The sequence below is a fragment of the Egretta garzetta genome, unplaced genomic scaffold (genome assembly GCF_000687185.1).
Source record: "Egretta garzetta isolate BGI_Z169 unplaced genomic scaffold, ASM68718v1 scaffold14, whole genome shotgun sequence".
Lineage (NCBI taxonomy): Eukaryota > Metazoa > Chordata > Aves > Pelecaniformes > Ardeidae > Egretta > Egretta garzetta.
In genome coordinates, this window is record NW_009259588.1 from 5,613,874 (window position 1) to 5,637,631 (window position 23,758).

Here is a 23,758-nt window from a genome sequence, read left to right on the forward strand (position 1 = left end):
AGTAATAGTATTGGTGTAATATAACACACTTCATCTTCCAGGAGACTTAACACCAAACCAATATTTTCATTAGGAATTTAGAAAAATGGAAATGATTATGGTTCATTTGAAATGTGCGATAAACATGGCTCATGAATGGCAATAATTGGACAAAATGTTTGTGAGCGGGTTTGCTTCCACCAAGACCCGGCTGAAATCCTGCCCCTGCCCTATTTGACTTTTGCCAGACAGGCAAGACAACAAAAGATGGCATCAAAACTTACTTGAAAAGCTTGCAGATAAGAGGAATAGTTAGGGAAAGTGATGCACAAATTAAGATGACAAGTCACCCAGACAGTACCCCCTGCATAACTGCACTTAAACGTGCTGAAAAATGCTGCCATGTGTATTCTCTAGGCACAGAGAATGAAGGCCACATCCCATCTGAATGCTCATATGTGGGTAACTGTGCTGGTAAATCGAGATGAGTTCAGAGAAAAGCCGAGGAAAAAAGCACTAGAAAATAAATTTAGTTAAAAGATACATGTTGCTCAACCTATTTAGCTTAAAATAGGTGGAGGAGGTGAGAACAGTCAATAGCCGAAGAGAAATTTAGCAAGAGAGGCCGCAGGCCAGATCAAAGTCTAGAAGGTGTGGCTAGACACAGTGGCACTAAAAATAAGATCCGGGCTTCAGAAGCAAAATTGTATACCCCTGGATTTCTGAAAAAATATCTTAAACTCAAGACAGACCACTTTGCAAATTAAAAGAACTAATCAAGGCAAGGCTTATGTCAGCCTAGATTATCACACAAAACCCCATCTGGCTTTATAACCTAGGGATGGCCTATTATTGGTAACACTGGGCAACTGCTGTAAAGCAAATCGGCTGCAGCTGGTTACGTTATTTTACTGCAGGCACCCTGAGCCAGGCTTCTGACCGTACACGTGCCCAGGGCTCAAGTTACCACTTTGAAGAGGTGCAAAGGAGTACTGATGCACACTGGGAAGGTGTTATGGGACGTTGTGGCTGTGGTATGAAGAAATGTCAAACGAGATGCTGGTCCTAATGAGTCAGGTATTGTGTACGCATTCTGTAAGAGCTGAGCCGAGCTTACAAGTTAAATAAGACAGATGGGTCAAGAACAGGAGGGCAGACAGCCTGACAGACTTCCTGTCCTTGCAGGTGGAAAACAGAACTGCTGGGCAAAGACAAAGACAAAGCGGGTGGTGGATGGAGGAAACCAGTGCAGATTTCTCCAACACTGCAGTGCCCCATCCCAGCCTCATGCTCATCTGCTGCCGCAGGCTGATGGACAACCTGCTCTCCTGCCTTGCGAGCAAAGGCCTCCCACGAGAGCAGGTTTGTCATTCCTCCCCTCTCCAGCGCTAACACCTCCTTGTAACATCCCTCAGGACAGTGACGCTGCCCTCACACAGGAGGCTGCACCGCTGCACCTCCATGCTCTAAGAGCACTTTCCACCGCGCTCCTGAGGCTGATCTTATTTATGCTGCGTTACTGTGAATCACACAAACACACTTGATCTCCTCCCTCCCACAGTGCACGCTACATGCAAACTCCTTGAAGACGTTTGCTAACGCAAGCGGCATTTTTAGAACTGCAATGTATGGGTGGTGCGTGCTCCTCCAGTACATGAGCTGCTTATCAATCATTTAATTGGGATGTCTTGGTCTTCACCCAGATGGTCCCTTTCAGCAGAGAGCATTGTGTTTTAAAACTTTGGATAATTATAGCCCTGTAAATGGAGAGTGCAAGATTTGTTGCCTGCAGCCAGCTCATCTTTCTTCTGTAACAGCCTCATTGTCTAGTCATTGCCTTATTCACAATGGGAAGGGATCCATGCAAATGGAGACACCCAGTTAAAGACCCTCCTCAGCTGGGTAAACAGTAGTGGGAGCCTAGCTGATAGTAAGTCCAGGAAGGATTAAAATCTATCAGTAAGTTTGACTCCGCTGTTTTTCTTTCCCTCCTTCCCTGGGCACACAAAGTAGAAGGGAATGAACCTTGCATCTACGCTGCTCTGTTAGCTGATTTAAAACATACTTAAATCCTGTCTGCACCGGCCAACAATACCCTGTCAGCACTTTGCTTTCTTTTTTTTTTCTTTTTAGACAAAACCAATTAACCAGATTCCTGAGGGAAATGGGCCCAACATTTCTCTCTTGTTTCTCTCCATAACGCAGTGGGGAAAATGCAGCTTCAAGCAGGACTTTTGCCTGTTCCTCTCAGATCAGCCAGAGGCTCAGCTCCACCGAGCGGTCCCCAGGCCCTCCCCACCAGGCTCCCTCCTGGCTTGCCCCCTCGCTCAGGGGGGCCGTGGCAGCTCTGCAGTGCCCCTGCGATGCCACCCTCCTCCCCTGGCCCCTGGGCACCCGCAGCAGCTCCTTGGAGCCGCTGCTCCTTGGTGTCAGCCCACGTCCTCTGCATCACATCACAGCGCGGAGTGGGGACCTGCCCGGCTCTGAAGTTTAAAAATTACCTTTGTCAAAAGGGAAGATTAATGTCTGAACAAATTGATGGAAGGCGATGGTAGAGTGCTGACATGGCATATGTCTTCCAAAGACAGAGTTAATGCATACGAGACAAAACAACTGCTATTCAGATTCTGTGGTGCCCTCCAGCGAGGGAGGTCTAGCTCCCTGGGTGTACCCTGGGCACAGGGTGCCTGGATTTGTTTAAGGACACCTCAGCTGAGGGGAAACCTTTAACTCGAATAAAGCACAAAAATCTCAAAAATAAAACACCATGCTCATTGCATTAAAGAAAATCTGAATTCCTGTTTCTTTCAGAGGTTTGATAGGCCAGAAGAAAAATGAACGTGCTGTGTTTTTATTGCTCTGCAAACCAGATTTTCTGATTTCCCATAAGATTCCATGGATGGCTGGAGAACAGGCTGTACCGTAAGAGTCAGAGGGAAAGCAATTTTTCATCAACCTCCATCTTTGTTTACAATTTAATTTGTTTCGGAAAACACCTATCTATAAAAACATCCACATAAAAGATTTAGCATTCCACTCAATTATGGGACAAGAAAGCCTGGAACTCACCTCTGAAACCTTAGTGGAAAACCGCAGGATGTGAGAATCAACACAGAAATTTCTGAAGTTCAAATAAAATACAGGAAAACTTTGGGAGAAACCCTCTACTGCCTTCTCTATGATTTTGGGATTTTTGTTTTGTTTTGTTTTGGAGCATATGCAAAGCTTCCAGGCCCTGCTTAGCACTTACGCAGAAGGTTTAAAAAGCACAACATTTTTTCCCTCCCATTCAAGGCATTGTGAGAAAAGGTTACTTAATTTAGGAGCTGACTTATTCAAGAACTTGTAGATAAAGCTATGAGTTAACCACAGTGTTTAAGTGGCAATGAAGTATACTCAGAAATTATGTATTAGGGCTGGGCATGAGAACGTTAACAGTGCTTTCTATTCAAATCTCCTTCAGCAAACCCTTCACAGAAAAGCTACATGCGCAAATTAACAATAGGTGGCTTTTAAGGCAACAGTTCGGAGAAACCAACTTCACAAAGACTTAAGCATATGAGTAACTCCTCTGAGTCAGTGTCTTGTCACACAATGCACCACGCTAAATTTAGGCAGGAACTGGGTTACAGCCTTCAGATTTTCAAAGCATTTCAGAGCCATCCGCTTCTCTTCCTACTGTCACAAGAAGTGACCACGCTGACTACACCTCCTGTGTGAGCCTCATATGAAATGCTGAGAACAAAACTTAAGAGATTGCTCAAACCCATGCGTTCCTGCATGGCATTTATCTGAGCAGCATCTGCTTGCCTCCCACCAGTGTATTAAGCAACATGACTAACATCAGCCACGTATCTACTCCCATCATCTTTTCCCTGAGGTAGAAGCACTCACAGGAGTGTGTTCCATTTCAGACTATGTGTGCATGGGCACGCACTCACACTCATGCCTGGGTATAGCTAACCAGCGCTGCTCACGTTAGAGAGAGGCACCCAAAGAACAGGGAGCAGACTGCAACGTCAGTCGCGATTTCTCAACTATGTCAAGGACTCAACGGGAGTTTTTGCACGGAGGAAGCCTGTATGCCTGTTTATTAATGTTCTGACTTCAGTGGGGCCGGTTACCACGCTTAAGTCTTTCTGATATTGCTACCTCGCTTCTGAACTTCATGGCTCATGCCACGTTTCTAAAACTGAAAATAACCACTGTGTTATCTTTCGTATGGTATTGTTTCACAATTACAGCACCTTTATTACATATGCTATCTATTTCCACCGATAGAGGAAAAGGAAAGTTAAGGTTTCCCCGCTATTGTTCCTGATTAAACTATTTGTTTACATAACGTTGGAAAACTGTAACAAAATCAACTAGAAAGAAACAAGCTGCTCCAAACAAAAATATAGCTGCTCGCTCCTTAATCTCAGGATTTACATTTCATTTTCTTGATTTAAACAGACATGCTTTGCTAGGAGTAACACAGTGAATTTTGTTCATGGCACACGTTAAATAAAATGAGCTCCCTGTAGGAGAAAAAAAATGTTTATCTAAAAACAAAGCGTTTTATTATTGCTTCTCAGTCAGTTCAAACAGAAATGAGTTTAAACAAACATAGCATTGACATCACTTGCTACTTATAAAATGTTGAATTTTGCGCTAATAGCCAATTAATAAAATAAAATCCCTGTGTTCGCCTGATCACTCAGTGCATCCTCAAACATCTTTTTCTCAGTGATTAGGTTGCTCCAAAACTAATGGAAATATTTTATTACATTTAGAACAGACTAACGCTAGACTAATAATACCAGTAATTGAGAGTGGCAACCGAAGATATTGGATAGTAGCACACAATTAAATAACTTTTTAACATATTGGGATTTTAACAACGGTAGCATATATTTCGTTTAATCTTACCCTGATTGGTTTGTATTCCTCCTTAAACATGCAAACCAAGCTTTCAGTTACTATTGTTTTAAAGTACTTTTGCAGACTGCAAATTCACAGCCATTTGCTAAAACACACAGCTCATTTCTCACCCATATTTTGGCTTGGGTTTTATTCCTTCTAAGCTGATACAGCTCTCACACTCCGTATCTGAAAGCAAACAGAGAGATCCCAAGATACCATGACAGGAAACACCCTGAAATAAAAAGAAAACTGGAAGAATTTAGCAAACACTTGCTATTCTCCAGCACTAATGAGGCAGAATCTCCTCCAGATTAATAAGTAACAGTTGACTGTCTGGAAAACAGAGGGTAGAGAAAGGTGGGGGCCGTGGCTGCTTTTCTTAGCCAGGCTGAGTGGAAGAGGCCAACCGCTACTTTGCAGAGGTGTGCAAAAAACCGACAGCTCCCACCTTAACCCCTTCGAGTTTGCAGGAGAGCGCTGGTCTGAAGCTCCAGCTACACCCGCTCCTCCCTTTCTCATTTAATCAGGCACCCCCTCGCATCAGGTTGACCTTGCATTTGATAAACTTAAAACGCTTGAGGAACTTAGGGGCTTTTTACAGCCTTTTGCGATCAAGAGATCTGCTAGATACAGGCAGGCTGACCATTGACTCAGGCAGAGCGGAGCCAGGCGTTCCAAAGATGTGGGGGTGCAGCACCAGCAAAGCTCATCAGAGCTTTCTCTGCTCTGCCTGCTCGCTCCTTGCACCCCTGGCCTCAGCTGCCCTCCCGTGACAAACCCTCGCAGAAGGCCCTCATAAACAGAGATAAGCAAACTTCAAAAAGTCTAGATTCTCTCTGGGCAAGTGCCCAAAAGTTCAGAAACTGGCTTGGAAACACAGTGAGAATAGGCTGTCTTGGGAGGCGGCCAAACATTCTCCAGCGAGGCTGGGCTATAAACACTTCAAGAATAGCCTCTCTCGTAGTATTTTGGTGGTATTTGTTTCTCATCCTGTCTGGCTGGGAAAGTAAAGTATCACAAAAACAAAAGGACTCAGGAATAAATCTGCAGGCCTGTTTTCTCTCTGGTCTTGTGCCCGAGCCCCGGTTAAAAGGGGAGCAGCACGTTCTGATGGCTTTGCCCACGTTGTGTACACCGTGCTGGGGGCAGGCGACAGAGATGTGGTATGGGTTCAGCATTTGGGGACAGTGGGTGCATGTAACAGCCAAATCAGCCACAAGCTGCCTGCCACCCAGGAGAGGCCTCCTTCCCCTTCCCCTTGCTCCTGATCCCAGAACTAAACTGACAGAAAACTAACCCTACTGAAAATGAAGAGGAAGGGGATAATTTTTTCCCGGTCAAATTCCCTAGGTCAGCTCACCACGGGGGTCAGACGTGCACCAGGGCAGGGGCAGGACTTTGCAAGCCTGGGGACAGGAGAGAGGGAGGGGGGCCAAGCCTGCTCAGTGGCAGCCAGCTATAAATGTGAAACCGCAGCCGGAGACCTTGAACGTTAAGTTAAAGCCTCTTCTTGTTGTATGGAAACAAATACATCTCTGCTTTTAGGAACCGAGATGAGTCACCGTATTCATTCAGCCTGCAGTCGAAACCAGCTCTCCTTTCTGAAGTTCATGCCCAGCTCGATCTAGGGCATCATCAGCTCAGAGCATTTACTCCGGCACCGGCAATGATCCGGATGAGCGTAACCGCATCGCTTCACCTCGGGGGCAAGTCACACCGCCGCCCCTGCCCGAGGCACGCATTTGCCACGAGCGGTGGCGTGCCGGGGGGGACGCAGCCGTCACCACGAACGAGGCCAAGGCAGGATGGCGGAGCGAAGAGAGCAGATGGAGAAAATAACGGCCCTGGACAACAAAGCGACGGTTCCAGGAAGAGGGGAGCGCATGAAGCCTATCTGGCGCGTCTCACGCTTGGGTGGCACCAGAGGCTGAGCGAGGCGCCCGCGAAGCAAGTGCCTGCCATGCCTGTGTGGTTTCTCAGCAGCCCGGGGGCTCCGCAGCCATCTAGTGAGAGGCAGGCACAGGCGGGGAGGATGTCACACCCCCCCAGAGTGGGGGTTGCCCCCTTCCCTCTCCCTTCTCCCCTTGTGCCAGGCTTGGGGCTCATCTGACCCTCTCTTATCTGAGGCAGTCTGATTTAGCAATCTGGAAGAAAACCGAGCCAAAAAAAGCCCAAGAAGTGAGCGGTTTTCTGACAGGTTGAACCTTTGGTTCTCACCTGGCAGTCAGGGCACGTGTATGACCCCCTGGAGTCCATGGGGGCTGTGGCCTCAGAAGGGGATCAGACAAGAACACGAGAGCCATCGGCAGTGACATCGCCCCGCTTCCATCAGTGCAACCCGCTGGCCCGTTGTGCTGACAGAAGCGGGCCAATGCTGCCGGCTGCCCTCATCCTCCACTTTTGGCACAAGCATCACCCTTCCCTCCCCCTGTGACTGGGCACTGCACCCTCTGCCAGGAAGCCAGGCAGAGGCTCGGGCCCATGGGGTGCAAGTGCCCCGGCGATGGCAGCCGCCCATCGCCTCTGCCAGGAGACTCTCCCCTTCAAAACAAGATCCTAATCTCGCCTGCCTCTTCCGAAGCGAGCGCTCAGGCTTACGGACAAGAGGAGCTTCTGGTGAGGTTATTTATAGCTGCAGCAGCTTCCGCGACAGCAAATAGTAACCGTGCAATGTGAAACCGAGCCAAGCAAAAGTATTTTTCATTGAAAAATAGATGACAGCTTGTTTATACTATCATAGGGGAGAAGGGCTATGAAAATGAGTGGTGGCGGCCGCAGGTTTTCAATGTCTCGGGTTGGGTTGTTGGCCCTCGTTTGGGGCACCCGCTGGTACTCTGATGTGGCCGGAGTCCAAACTCTCGGCAGCCTCCAAGCAGCAAGTCCTGTGGTACACATGGTATGGCGATTCAGGTCTCTCGGCAGGGCCCTGCCTCCCCAAAGAGCACCCTCGCAAGACTACAGTACATCCAGAGGGCCTCAGCCCCGGCGCCGGCGAGGACCTGCAGCAGGCACGTCTGCCGCTGCCCTTTCCTGCAGCCTGTAAGGCTATCTGCACAAAGAGACATCTCTGTTTCAGGTCAAAGATGTTCCCCGCCTGCATTTGCAGGCAGGAGGCTGCTGCCAGACCTTGGCCAGCCATCTCTGCACCTCTGCTATCTCCAGGTAACATCTACTGTGCCTGCAGAAGCCCATCTGCCCCCGCCTCTATCGGCTTCTCCCTTAAGCGAGGCTGATGACGCTCACCTGCCTCTGCAGCACTGGGATGCTTCGAGATCTGTGGTTGCAAACACCGCGCAGGGAAGCAGTGAGGGTTATTTAATTACTTATTCATTCCTTGATGTAGCAACCTTCTCTCAATTTGAATTTGCAGTTCTCGAAGATGGCTCACCGGGCCGTCTGATGAGGAGTATAACAGTTAGTAAGACATTACCATCTCGGCACTGCTCCCCCTTCCCTCCCTCACATGCGTGGAGGCCATGCGAGAGGAAGCGGGGTTGCTCACGCACACGTTTGGCTGAATCAAGCACGGACTGCCCCCACGCCTGCCGCCCGCCCGGCACCGCTCGCCCACCTGGCACCACCCCGCCGAGAGAAGAGGCTTTCGCACCTACAGGAAGCAGAGGGAGGCTGAGCACTTCTTCATAAGAGGGAAAACTATGCGCAGATTTAACAAATCTCCTGTGATATTCAGCTAATGCCAAGGGGGGAATCTATTTTTCTGTTACCCCGTAGGCTTCTGTGCTTTGGTATGCTGCTGTCAGAGCCCTCCCCAAGACTGTGGGAGGACCTACCCACCTTTCTGCAGTGTGGGAGGTACCAGAGGTCAACCAAGAGATGACCAATTTAACCTGTGCCCCCACCCAAGAGAAACCCAGAGCCGGGGGCTGATCCCCTCCCCTGCCTTGAAGGGCAGCCCCTGCTGAGGCAGCATCAGCCCTGCAGAGGGGTAAGGCTGGGGCCAGGGTCAGGGCGCAGGCTGCGAGGGAAACACACCAGCATCGCTGGAGAGGAGGGGGTACCTTTTCCTCCTGTTTGATAGTCGGTGTGTGAAGCGATGGCTCTTTTTCAGTAGGTGTTTAGAGAGTTTACAGAAAGGGGATACAAACTGATGAGGAAGCCTTTTTTTTTTCCTTCTCCCTGTGGCAGTCATCCTTGTTGCATGAGACACCTTTGAAAATATATTTAGTGTCATACTGCTCTGTAAAGTGAGAAAACATTTATTATCCTCACTTAACAGGAGCAGAAGGAAGCAAAAGATCAGGTTGTGCTCTTTTTTTTTTTTTTAAGTGACTACTTATTTTGCACATCTCCATTTCTGAGGGCCTTGCTTCAGCCAGCCATCCTATTATGGCTCTCCCCCAAGGGAAATGGGAAAGGGAACGGGAAAGGGAATGGGAAAGGGAATGGGAAAGGGAAAGGGAAAGGGAAAGGGAAAGGCAGCCACGAGCACTGACACATCTACCTGTGGTCCCTCATGGGCACCCACCATCTGGCCTGCACAAGGGTACCGGACATGGCCGGCCATTCTCCATCATCCCTGAGTCCCCTGGAGCTCTTATGAGGCTGAGATGTGTGCAAGGATCCACCCATGAGGATCTGATTTCAGCTGGTGTAAGGGAAGGGCAGCATGGCTGCGGGTCTCACAAGGCGCCGCATCACAGGGGATGCTGAAGCCAGTGAGGAAGATGTATGACACAGTCTATTGGTGCTGTGGGACAGGTATGCCCAAACTGCGGCTTATGGCCTGACGGAGGTCTTCATCAGGGACCTCTCTGGATGCTTGAGAGGGCTTGGAGGATCACACAAGTGAGGATACCCCCTTGCTCCCCCAGGCTCTCATGAGAGTGGCTGGGAACACTATTCTCAAAATCCCTTCTCATGTTCTCAAAGCAAGTAACAGCTGTGACAGCCGGAGGGGAGCTGAGTGTTAAAGATCGAGGGTCCTCCGAAGCCATCAAGCCTCTCAGGCTGGCAGGATTTATGGCATACTCAGCTCACATCCCTGCCAGTCCCTTTGACTCCCAGTCCAAACAACCAGACACCTACAAGCAGTCAGGTCATCTCCAGGGCTTCAGCTGGAGTCCAAGGGAAGGCTTGGACCTCCAGCCTAGACCCTCTGGGTCTTACTTTAAAAGCTCTGCCACTGCACTTCATTTATGGGAGAGGTGGGAAGGTGATACGTGCTGCCTGGAACAAAACGGTGAAGGACTGTGAGTCATTCAAAGCCAGCACATGCTGCAAAAGAAGTTCGAAAACCTCCTGATCCCCAGCATTTATTATCCATTACAGTCTCTCATTCATTCCCACTGGGAAAAGCTCCTCTGACATAAAACACTCCTATATTTTGGGTAGATGTAAACAAAACAACAGCTTACCCTGCCCTTAAATTGCTCTTTTTTTCCCCTGCAATCTTACAAGCCTTTATTTCTGAAGCCAGATTTGCCCTCAAAGCAATTGTATGTTCAGAGCAGGTGAGATGTTGGTTTGAATTATCGACTCACACCTTTATGAAGCACACAGGATCAGGAGAGCTGCTGGAAATTTTGTGAACTGAGCTCTGTTTGCAGTTCTGCCAGAAAAATGCAGCTCAAGTTTCGTTAAATGTGTTCACAGCCTGGTGAGTCATTATGGGCCAGGAATAATATAAAATAAAACCACAAAGTGATAAACAGTGGAGTAATATAAGTAACTCCAAAGCAGAAGAAACGCTATATATCAAGAGTAAGGCCAGCCTAATGACAGATCCTCAATAAGGGAAATGACCTGTGAGCTGGCCTATAAGCTCTGCACATCTGTGCTCTTCAGAAGTGCAGGAGGGGCCTAGGATCAGCTCCAGTTTCTCGATTCCCAAGTTAACCCACATCATCTGCACGGACAAACCACGGAGGGAAGAGGGCCAGGCAACTCTGCAGCGATCCTTCTGGCTGATATACGAGCTGCAGGAGTAGCCACTGAGCAGAGCCCAGTGACAATGGCCTTGTTGGTCCCATTGGAATCGCTGTCATATTTAGTACTTATCCCACCTTATGAAGGAATGGAAAAAACAAATTGACAAGCGAAAATTTGAGGATGGGGAAAAGGGAAAAAGTCAGAGCTGCTCAATCAAAATGCTTGGGAGATTTCCAAGTGTTTCCCCTCAAGTTTTACAACCAGGCACATTTGTTTTACTGTACATTAATTTGGAATATGAAACAAAAAGGAATTTCCAACTTGGAGAAGTAATTTTCAACTTAGTTTTGAAATGAGGCATGTGGTGATTAAAAGAAAACCACAACTTTTTCTTTTTCTGGTGTTTTCCCCATGATAAGGGAAGTTCAGGTGCGTGTTGGGGATAGACTTGGCCTTCTCCTATTAAACAGGCTATTTTTCCAGTGAATTTCCAATGTCAAATGTCTTTCAAGCGGTGTTGAAGCCATTGCAATCTGCTGTCTCTTCACTTGCGGCATCTTGTCCTTTCCTCTCTGGTAATGTGGGCCAGATGGGAACTTTCCATGGGCCACCTACACCACTCTCTAAATGAGCAAGCAGAGCCCCTGTGACTGGCACTGCAGATTGCTGTCAAATCCCTAGAGACCGGCCACTACACGGCTACTTCTGCGGCCTGAGAAGGTTGCTGTAGGGAGCAGCTTGTGTGCACAGAGAAGGGAATAGCTTCCCTTTGCGTGAAAGGATATGGACTGTCCTGAGCCCAGGGTAGGTCTTGGTGGCTGCAGATGACCAAAAAAATTTTACACACAGTTTGGAAGTGGAGAAACAGGCGATCCAAATGTGAGGTCAATATCCAACCATTTACGTGGGTGTAGGAAACAAGAAAGGCTGGGGAATCCCTTATTCCTAACAAAAGATCGCACTGTTCCTGAGGTGAGAGTACAGAGAGACCTGGCCTCGTGGCAGACATCAGCTGTGAAAGTCACCCGAAGAGCACAAAACCACTGGCTCTTCTCCACCCGCCCCACCCCCTCGCAGGTGCTCCATGCGCTGGATGTGCCATGGTTGCCATTGCACTGGACCGTGGGGCCGCACCATGGCGAGCACGCCCGTGGCCCTGCATGGCGGCCCATTTCCGTCCCATGGCACTTCCCCAAGCACGCGAGCTGATGCGCCAGCAACATGCCCTCCCAACGCCTGGCACGTGTCATGGAGTATCGAGAGGCCTTTGTGTAGCCCGGCTCTGTCTTCAGCTGTTAAAACCCAGAGCGAAATGTGCACAACAGCATTCACGTCAAGTTCAGATAAATCAAAATCAGCATCATTTTCATCCTGCCTGGCTCATGGTAGCAGCAACAAACTAACAAGTACTAACCCCAGAGCTGCGAACATTTTGTTGTTAGCACCACGGGTGATTTATAAGGAATTAAGCAAAATGTTGCTTGTGCTGGGCGGCCTTGATGCAGAAACAGGAGATAAAACACACCAGTGTTCATCCACTACTGCGGGAAGGGGTTGTGGGGGGGAGGAGATATTTTTGCATTGTGGTCATGTGAAAGGCAAATTTCACATGGATTTTCATGCAGACACATAAATCAGTCCATGTTCCCTCTAAAAGTTCATGGTCCTTAGCAAACCTCTCAGTGAACCAGGGCTGAGCTTAGAGATTGTAAAGAAACCTGAAACCAAGCAAGTTTCAACTAATTTCATATTTTGCCATGAACATTTTGCTCAGGTCTAACTAGTTTGTTTAGGAGTTTAGGCAAGTACAACCGTGTCCTTTGGGAGGAAAAAAAAATGCTCTGAGAAATCAAATGCACCACACAAAAAGTAATTACAAAAAAATCTTTACCTAAATCTAAATTGTTCCCTGCTCTGTTCTCATTGGATTACTTGCAAAGGTTTCAGTTAAAGTAAGGATTCAGCTTGCATTTCGACACCTGATTTTTATTTGTTTGCGATTTTTCCCCCCTCGGGAAACTCAGTGTGCCAGCTTTAGTTGCAGCATGGCTTGCTTGCTTTTGTTCAGGGAGGCATAATGGTTTCAGACACACGTTAGTCAAGCAGTCAGAGGAAAACCTCTCTCCTACTTGCAAAATAATGTTAAAAAATCACCTAGTAAGAACAATTAAAATACATTAGATCTTGCAAACATACTCCTATTCTTTCCCTGTCTGCCCATGCCCACCTCACCTTTCTGGTCTTGTAATTACAGTGGGAGCGCTTTGAAGTCGGAACTGCTTTAAAGGTTTCACTCTGTGGTGCTTAAAACACAAAAATACAGTCCGTGCCTACGGCCCACGGCCGTGCCCACATCTGAACTTTGAGGGTGGATCTCCATTAGGCTGACGTCCCAGTGGCATTTAACCACTCAGGTCCGTAAGGCCAGCGCCCATGCCCCCAGCACGCTGGAGATGCAGCCCTGCCGTGCTGCCGGCCCCGCTGCGTACGGGCAGGTTGCTGCCTGCCTCCCTGGTGCAGCTGCAGTGCCGCTGGGGAGGTCTGGGGTAAACCTCACAGCCAGAAATTAATGAAGGGCATGGAGCCGCAACGTGTTTGCAGCTCTGGCGTGCCTGATGCTGTGGCCAGCGTGGCAGGATGACGGCTAGAGCTGCCTGCCTCATCCCCGGCCGCCTCATAGTCCCAGCACTGAGGAAGCTTGTAATAAAATGCTGAAAGCGGTATCATAGCTGCAAAATATTTTCCTCCTTTAGCAAAGCACAGACCTTCCCCCCAACAGCCCAAACATGCAGCCCTGGCCCCCTCCCCTGCCCCCGAGGTGCACATCAGCTTCCAACTCTGCAGGGAGCTGAGCGCAGGGGGATCAGGACAGAGGTACAGGGGCAATGGGTGATGCACACCCTGTGCTCCTTCACCAGCTGGGACTCACCAACCCAGGCTTGGGGAGGCTTTCCTCCCACCCGTCCTCCCACCACCCCCTCCCTTTGTGTGCCAGGTGAGGATGGGGAGGCGAGCGGCCCTCGGCCCTGCTCCATTGGCATCTCGGCTGAGATGGTGCTTTCGCCTGCTCAGCGCGATGACGGGCCGGGTTTCCCCACACCTCCGCAAAAGTTGTTTTTGCAAAGGCTGCTTTTCTTAGCCTGGCATTTAAAAGCAGAAGTTATCAGGGCATAAATCATCCTGTGACTTGTTGCGAAGCCTGTGAGAAGAGATAAAGGCGAGACAGTTTGACAAACCGTTGGGAGAGGGAGGAGGAGGGAGAGGGCAAGGGGGGAGCGCGAAGGAGGGGGCCACAGCGCCGACCCCCCTTGGGTGATGTCATAGGTCAGCCCAAAGGATGCAAATAAGATCGAAAAGCTGTTTCCAAACTTTCTGAGGCTGGCTATGACTACACGTGCCCGCTACAGAGCTGGGCGTAATAAATACCACGCTCACAGAGAGCATTACATCACGTAAAGGGAAAAGCCAGCAGATGAACTCACACCGTAAAACCTTGACTTGGTACCGAGCCAAGCCCAAGCAGACAACCCCATTATTACGGAGCTGACAGAGCTCTGCGCGCCGCTGCGGCTTCACCCTTTCTCTTCCCACCGCCTCCCCAAGCACAGCCAACCCTTCCCTGCTCCAGCTCCGTGCTCCCGCAGCCCTGCCAGCGGCCATCTCAGGCACCCATAGCTGGCCACGTGGTGCAAAACAGCAACTCAAACATCTGGCAAATTTTAAAAACATTCTTCTCTCTTTCCAGCATATTTTCCTCACAGCAGCTTCAGTTTGTTTTCCTAATTTTCCTAGTGAATTTATTGGTCATTAAGGGCTCTGAGTGACAGACTGAAATTTATAGGCACAGTCGGTCTGATTCTCATTTACATTAAGGCGCTTTCATATCTTTTGGGAAGCACTGAGAGTCTTGAAGGGGGCCTAAATTTCGCTTAGGACACTCAAAATACTTTTTACAGCAAAAGGAGCTGAGAGTTAAGCCCGTGTCCATCGTCTCTCTGCAGAGTTTCCCAATAGCTGGTACAGGCGATGCTGGTGGATATTATGACCAGGAACACTGGAGCGTGACTCAGACCCCAGCACCCCCCAGCCCACCTTTCCAGGGCCTTTGTAAGGACGAGAGGCACAGCAGCCCTTGCTAACCCAGCCAGGTTACTGCCAGCGAGCCTTGGCCCCGCTGCACGGCTGCAGGCACCGCAGCCCTCAGCCTGGTCCAGCCTCGACGTCTTACGGTGCTGTGACATGGCTTTCTCAGGGGTCTTCTGAGCGCAGATGAAATACTGGGATCAGGAAGAGCCAAACTGGCCCTCTGGGGCCTTTTCTCTCTAATATCTTCGTTCTGTCAAAATTATACTTGATCGTGCTTCGTTGTTGTTGTTTCTAACTTTCACCTCTGCCTCAGCAATTCCATCTGGTAGGTCATATTCCTCTCTCTGATTGCTTTTTGGATAAAAACAAGCTCACTGGGGCCTGCTTGGAATTAGTTTTTCTTTTTATTTCCACTAGATGCTTGGCTCAGCCCCATAGTTTCCCTGACTGAACACAGACGAGGTCAACCCACCTTTGCCTTCCTGGCACATGCATTCAAGTACTGATTCCCATGTGCTACAGTAACCCCATTACATTTTTAACAGTCTCCAAGGGGGAGTCATTTACAGGGACTTGAACTGAAAAGTGCAAGTTTCGTATCATGCTCCTGCATGTGCACTTGTGCAGATATTAAATCAGCAATGATAGGAGGGAAAAAAAATACTGTCTTGGCTATGTCCCCAGGACATTCTTAGAAGACTGATGATGTACATCTGCCTTAACTGTCTGGGTCTGGAATAATTAAAGACCACTCTTCCTTCCCTCCCATTAATTTCATTGAGTATCTGGAAACACTTTTTTATTTAGAATTTTATGCCTGCCTTGTAAGAACACCATCCCCAATAACCTCATTTCTACCTCCCATAATTATAGCAACTTGACCACTGAGGTATAACAAGTGGCTGAAACACTACTACAGCACAGTTACCGTTTGCACTCGCTGGCGCTCTGTTGTGTTACGACAGGGTGGAACAAAAATATTTCCCATCTCTAAAACACTGAAAAAAACCCTCTTTTTAAGGTTACAGCTCTAGCTTGCTCTGCATATGATCGCAATATTCAGAGGTCTGGAGGTTTTTCAGAGCGTGTACGGGCAGGGCTGCAATGCAAACCCTCCTGCAGTCGCAAAGATGACAGGCTGGCTTGAGGAAAGGAGGGCTTGGGTAACCAACCAGCTAACCAACCAATCAACCAGTTGATGGGTGAACTACAGATGCTAGTCCTAATAGATTTCTTAGAGCTCTTTGGAAGGCAGAGGAGAACAAAACAAAGCAGGAAGCGCTTTAAACATGTTTTTAGCTAGCAAGCTGGTGTGTGGCAACAGTATGTCATGGTGGCAGGGCCCCAGGGAGCCAAAATTGCCACCCATACAGAGGAGGGACCAAGAGCTAGCGGGACCTGTGCAGCTCCGCATCTCTCACTGTGTGAGCTGAGGCCAAGCAAGGCACTGGCAAAGTGTCCAGGCGGTAGGCTTGGACCCCAGCTGAGGAGAAAAGGTATTCTTGTGGAGATCTTAAAAAGACCCCTTTTCTGGTGGGAAACCTGAGAAAAGAGTGGCCTCTCTCTGATCTCTTCTGCTTCTCACCTTGCATTTCTCTCCTCCTTCGTTAGCCTTCTCTTCCATGGATACTCTTACAGATATCATGGGGAAAAAGGACTTTCTGACCATGGTCCCAAAGGCTGGGAAGGAAGGAAGACCTCAAATAGAGGCACAGGCTTGGGGAAACAGCAATACACCCCTTCAAACGTTTAAAACCATCTATTCTAACTGAAAACCATTACCTGTTCCCCCGATAGGACGCCAGGTAAATGCAGATTTTTTTCAAGATATAACCTGAAAAATAGCAATCCCCAACCCATTTTTTATTTTGCCCAACTTCTGTTTCTTTGCTTATACATGTCAATATTTACAAGCTCTACCACTTCTTGGATTATTTATTTTCCCTGGTCTGTTTCACTCAGTGAAAAATCTCTCCAGCTTGGGACTTGACAGTTTGTTGCTGATATCCATCTTTATTAACTTCACTGCTGCAAAAAAACACCACCAACAACATATAGTTGTAAAAAAACAAAAAACCAAAAAACTCAGGATGATGCTTAAATCTGGTGGGGGGAAAACTTCTCCAAAAATAGCCAGTGGTTTTCAGCGACATGTATTTTTGTATGGATGGCACTTCTCCCTCCACTTCATTAGCAGTCAGTAAATTCACTGACAATCAGCAAGAGAGCTGCTGTCACCACACCTGAGGGGATGGCGGGGAGCATCGCTCTTCTCGCCTCCCTGCGCCACACTTTTTTCTGCTTAGGGGCAGGACCAAAAGGGCTCAGAGCTGCCAGGCTCCCTCTCGTCACCCCCAGTGAGCTCTGACACGCAGGAGCCTGACAGGCAGCAACAATCTTTCCGGATTGCTTTTAAATTTGGCCTTTGAAGGACAATGAACCACACACTTTTAAAATGTTCCCTGTAATGTATAATGCGGGATGATGAAAAAGGTTTCTCCCTCTTTGTTAGATAGACCAGGGCTGAGGCTCACCTCCATGTCGTGGCTCACCACCGCCACCACCAAAGGGCGCATCAAAATAATCTCAACTTCCCCAAGGTGTTCTAGCAATTCTCAGATGGAAATTGTTGCTCTCTTAAGCGGAGCTGCCAGAAGAACAGGCTGTGCCGGTGGGTCTCATCCTCCTCAGCACAACATCCGCCGGCTTGGCTCAAGTGGAGGATTTGTTGGAGCCTCGCTGCCTTTGCACCAAAATGAATCAGAGCCCACCCCCGTATTACATCCGCTGTTCAAAATGTGGGGGCAGAGACATTTTTAATCAATCTGGCTAGATCGAGCCCATCCCTTCACATTTTCCCTATCCTGTGTTTTCAGAGTCAGAGCGCAAGCAAGACAGTCTGGCACGCACAGAGCCCTTTAGGCTGGCTTTTTCATCTCTCTGTCCAGACTCTACAGAGTAATCTAAAAATAAACAAAGCCTCTAGCCCTGATAGTGGCAAAGATAACCTTCCCACCATGAACCACCTCCCAGCCGCGCAGGGGTGGGTGCTGCTCGGCAGACAGAGGAGTTAGGGGAGGTGGTGGGGAGCTAGTTTCGGTCTATGAACACCTGCTCTCACAATCTCCTCGAGACCTGGTGGGTCACACTGCAGCGACCAGCCAAGCCCATAGCACCACCAAACACTGCACGTGATGGAAGAGAGGCTTCAAACCGTTGAGCTGTCTCGATACAGACGGAGCTCAAAGACTGGTCTAATCCTAATAGGAGAGATCGCCAGATCGACAGCAAGCCAGGATGCTGTACAATGCTCCCAGAAACAGCACGGTGGTTCTCTCCCGAGATTTGCTTGCACAGGTCGGCCTCAGCATTGTGAAAGCAAGGACTCGTTGTGGGCGCACCTGAGAAAGGCTTCGATTAAACCATCTGGCATCACACGAAGTCTTAGCCAGGCTGGGGCCCTACTAAACAGATGGAAGAGCTGGCACCGGTGGTTCGGTGCTCCACTCACAAACCATCTCATCGGACACCGCTTCTGCTACCATTAGCTTTTAGAGAATCATGCTCTTTCATATTTTCTCTCTTGCCCACTTGCACCTATGCTTATTTAAAAGTAAATAATGCCTGGACAGAAAAAACTTTTCTGTGAGCTCCTATATTATATCCCTTCTTAGCAGCGCTGTCTGCGCTGTGAGGAACAGAAAGCCAAAGGGCCTGGCTTGCACCCCAGCAGCACAGGCTCGTGCAGGCTGACAGGTCATAGCACAATGTATAGGTTTCCAGTTTGGCAGACACTCACTCCAAAGGGGTTTCCAAATTTCCTCTCTAGCCTCCTGCGACAGCCTTGGATTAATTTTGTCTGGAATGGAAGATTTATTGCCTTTGAGTCACTGTGGTTCACTTATCTGCTCTATATCTTGAACCCAAAGTTCAGGTGGCATTTAGCTATCGCCCTTCTTATCAATTCACCGTGGGAATACCCTGGCGAGACCCTATTTCTTCCCACTGACTGCCCATCGCCTCTTATCTTTCTGACTTTCTCTTTCAGCTGCAGCAATCCTACCAGGGGGCCCTTTCGCAAGGATGGCTGCAGTTGCGTTGGCTGTAGGAGGTTAACAGTGCGGGTGGTGAGATTCACAGCGCTCCTGATGCTTCCTCTGAGCATTTCAGGCATGCTAAAGCCAAAACATCGAAACAAGAACTTCCAAGTTTTTTCATGAGATCAGCTTGATACCCAGGGGCCGGACTCTGCCCCAGTGGCTTTAGCTCTGGTTTACAGCCAAAGTTTAGAGAAATGTGTTTTCCAGTTCCCATTCGGATGCAGCTGAAATCCCACCAGCATGGTCCATCCTGGGAGCGGGCTGTGGCTCTGCGCCCTGGGACCTGGCGCTGGCCCAGATGGCAGGAGCGCTGTGAGAGCGGCCGCTCTCGCGCCGTTCTCATCACTTTGGGCAGAGGTTAGTTTGCGTGATTTGGCATCTTCGGACCCAAGCCTAGGCAATTCAACTCAGACTTAAATCTGTTGCCTAAACCCAATTTGGATCTAATTGTAAATGGCTCTGGACAGCCCTGGAGAGCGTGGGAGATTTTATCCTTTCTGCCTGAGAAAAGCTACTCCAAATGCTGCATTGTCAGGTGGCCCATATGTTTGATTAGTTGCCCGCTCACTTCCCCGGTCCCTTTCTGACTAATTTCTTGATGGATAGTTATGTCTGGCTTCGGTGACAAGTCCTTCCCGCCAGCAGCACCGTTTGGGGACACCCCTAAGGCTGCTCAGTGGGATGCGTGATCATGGGAGGGGGAAGAAGGCAACGACCTAAATCTCTTCCCCCTTCAAGGCCGCCGAAGACACCGTGGGGCTGCGGAGGAATTTTCCGCTGAGCTGGAAAGTGCCCCCACGCTTCGGCACGGAGTCATCTCAGCGGCACACACCACGCAGGGGAAGGACTGGCTTTGAGTCAGAGCTGCGCAGAGCGGAGCAGCTGTGCGCTTTACGTAGCGCCGTGCGTGCGAGCGCGAGTCTGCCTGAGGTCAGCGTTGCTCACAGCTGCGCACAGTCACGTCCCTCACAAAAGCGGGGCGCCCGCCGTGGCTGAGGATGCAACGGGTTATGGTAATTTATTATTTCAAATGAAGGGTTTATTTCGGGAGCTCAGTGTTTTATTTCCCATCCTTTATGACTCATTAAGTCAGGTGAGCCACCTCTATTATTTACTTATACTTTTATATTTCAAGGGCAGATCCTAAATTGATATTTGTATCAGCTGAGCACCTTCTGAGGGCAAGCTGCCTCATTTATCTGCCTGCTTAGCTGGGGATTTATCTCGCATTCACACCAGTGCTATACGAGTGCCTCCTCAACAGTTGGTTAGGGCAGCAGGTTTTTGACAATTGGCTTCCCGGCCAGCATCTAGCCGTTGTGTTCTGTGCTTGTCAATAACTGTTGGTGCACTGAGGGAAAAGAAAACCGCTTCCACACATCCCAGTTAGCATGTTTTGTTTGAAAACAGAACTGGAAAAGAAAAAACTTAATTAAGAAACTTGTGAAGCTCGGGGAGTGCAAATGTTGCCTTGTGGCAAAAAGAGACGTTGCCTGTGCACAGAAAAGCTGAGAGAACAGAGAAAACTACCGATAACCATTTTTAAAAAAATTCTGAGATTGTGACAAAATGATGACCAGCTAACCCCTATTTCAACTTTTGCATCTCCTTTCCATAAAACCATTTGAGAGGAAAGAGGGGGTTTCAGAACTGATATCCCCGCCCCCCCCCCAAAGCACTTTATCGGAGATTTACAAGCCCGTAAATCAAAGGAGACTGTGAAATTCCAGCCAGAGAAGCGAACAGCAAGATTAAGTGGATTAGTCTACTGTACAGGAATCCAAGGAATGCAGCCCGCATGTGCTTTTGTTGTGGATTACTCAGCAGCAACATTATGGTTTTACATCTCCCAGAAACATATGGGCATGTGCACTTGTGCAAACCAACAAGAAATAGCAGTCCCTAACACGCCGCTTCGCTGAACTGGCTGTGCTGATTTCAGCAGATACAGCCTTTTCCAGGGAGAGGAGAGCATCCGAACATTTTGCTGCATCGGTTGAAAATGAAGCAGCGATCATGCTACCCGTACCAGAAACAGCATCCATTTAGTTCACAGGCAAGGACATCTCCTTTAACCATTAACGATCCGCTTGTTAACGATCCAACGAAATCCCTCCATCCAGACACTGCAAAACTTTAAGGAAGTTGGGTCCTGGTTGAAACTTAGCGGCTCAGGCTGGTAACGGCTCTGGGTTTGTTTTAAGCGGGTGCAGAATTATACACGACTTTATAGCCCGCGCAGACTGTCAAAAGGGGGTGGGCGGAAACATGGGAAAGGATGAGTAAGTGATGGGTAAATGAACAAACTATTACTAGCCAGAGTTAACAGTTTGTATTAGCAGCCAGTAATAAATAATTAATATAGCCCTAGGAGATATAAAGCCACTGACATGGTATCTCGCGTTTGGCTTTAAATGGAACTCGAGATAACCTACTTTGAACAGTAATGTGTTCACAGTATGTGGGAATTAACTGCTCAATGTAATAAGTACTATTGAATTTCCCATCTCTGTTCAGATGAAGGGCAACTGCCACCAAAAAAACACAGTAATAACAGTAACTGAATGATAAAAAAGCAAACAAACCTGCTTTTCATTACATCCTTAAAATGTTATAGGTTAAAATAATCTTAAAAGGGCTTAAAAAACAGCAATTAAATCTTTCCATTTCTGTTTTCCAAGACTGCAGCTGAGAAAACGAAAGAGGCCTAAGTGCCATACCGTGCTAGCCTTGCTAATAACTCTCTGTGAAAAATCTCATTAATTCAGTCTGGCTCTTCAGATCAGCCGCTAAGACCTTGTATTGTCAGTCATCCTCTGGCCTTTTCAGGATTTCCATAGCCTAACTAGCAGAGTCTCCATGGAAACCATGCAGTCATGCTTTGCACATCCCCAGAACTTTTTGTTCCTGACAAAGCTTGAAAAATCACATGCAGCATGGAGAGTTTAACACAGTGAACTAAACCCTGACCCACACTTATAAATTATAAACCCCAGCATACCAGCTTTATTATAAATGATTTCCTTACAAGATACTTAGCCAAGCTAGCAAAATACTGAACGAGACAACATAGGAGGAACGCAGCTCCGGAGAGAGGAAACAAACAAACCGAAGCAAAACACGGAGTTTCGGGTGAGTTCTGCCTCCTTTGAAAGCACTGGAAGCGCATAGGTATGGAAACAAGCAGAAAGCAGGAGAAGTGTTTTGAAGTTGCCTTTCCCTGAAAATGGCATCCCCGCAGCCCTCCGAAGAGGAGTCAGCTCTCTCGTGACTGTGCGTCACGACGGCGCTGATTCACTTGTCTGGCTGTGCATCCCGGCCGGCAGAGGCAGCGGGAGCCAGGTCTCCAGTCCTGTGGCTGTGTGGTGCCCCTGAGACCCTGCCTGCACCTGGGATAGCCCTGCCCAAAAACCGCCTGCCCCTCCAGCATGGGAGCAGGCACCCGGGTCGATTTAGCAAAACTGGTACCAAAACTGGTACCAAAAAAGGCGGCAGTGGCACTGCCCTCAAAATGAGATTCTCCAGCTTGCAACAGGAGATAGACACATATTTGATGGAGGGTAAAAGGTTGGCAAACCCTCAGTAGTCTGGCTGCCTGCTCCCCAGGCCTGGACGCTCCCCAGTCGGCTCCGCCAGGATGACCGGGGGCAGTGGCCACTGGTTTTGCTGACCCTCCTCATCCCTACTGATGCATAGAGGGAGTACTCACACCAGCAGCATCGCTGCCCGATATAAAGTGTTGATTATAGCCAGCAGGGCATGGACGAGCAGCCAGTCAGTGCCCCCAGAAGTGAGTCCATGGAAAGCCCCACCACATGGCCAGTGCCGGGCTGTCACTTGTTCCCTGGCACTTCAAGAGCACTGTGGCATTTTTCCTCTCTCCTGCCAAGCAGTGCTGCCAGTCCATGCTCAAGGAAACAGTTGCACCGAGATGCTCTACATGGCAGGACCAGCAAGAGTCAGACAGGTCATATGTGGAGAAGGAGTCACTGCAGGCCAAACTTGCTTCGCTGCAGTAAATTCTCAGCGCTGGTGCAGATGAGCAGCCGCCCGCTCAGCACAGTGCCTGGGTTTGTGAGAAAAGTGACTCATAGCCGAGGGTCATGCTGTCATCTGGGAGGACTGCCAGGGGAGGGAGAGTGGAGCTGCACTCAGCCCGATCCGTGGTGAGCTCACTCCTTACGTGGGGCGCAAGATGCGACCGACCACAAGAAGATCAGAGAGCCCCGAGTGGGCTGAACCGGTCATTTGGGAGCTGGCAGCCGCACGCTTCCGCCCCTGAGTTGCAAATAATGAGTTTAAGATTAGAAAGTCAGCCTCACATGGGATGGCTCAGGAGGTGTTTGGCACATGCAGTCCCTCCCCGGTGGGATGCAGGAGGTCAGAGCAGGCTTTGTTTCTATGGGGTTCCCCTGGTGCATCACCACAACAGATGGAAAACATTTCCCCACCTTCTCCTTCCCCAGTGAGGAGTGGTGCATAATCATCAGGAAGCCTTGTATGGCCGGGGCCTTTCAGAGGATAACCACAGGCATCGGAGCCAGCATAGTGTGGGACACACAGGTCTGGTAGGTGTTGCCTGAGCTGGCCGAGACCCTCTGGGGCTGGCCCTGTACAAACTAGCAGAATTACCTTGCTGCTGCTGTTCTTCAGCGAGCAGCGTATGCCGGTGCTCGCTCTCAAAGCCATTCACCACCAACGCCAACCATCTGCCTTGCTCGCCACCCAAGCAGCTGCTGCTTGGCTGTGGAGCATACGAGTGGCTAGGCTACCTGAATCGTGGAAACCACAGGTCTTTA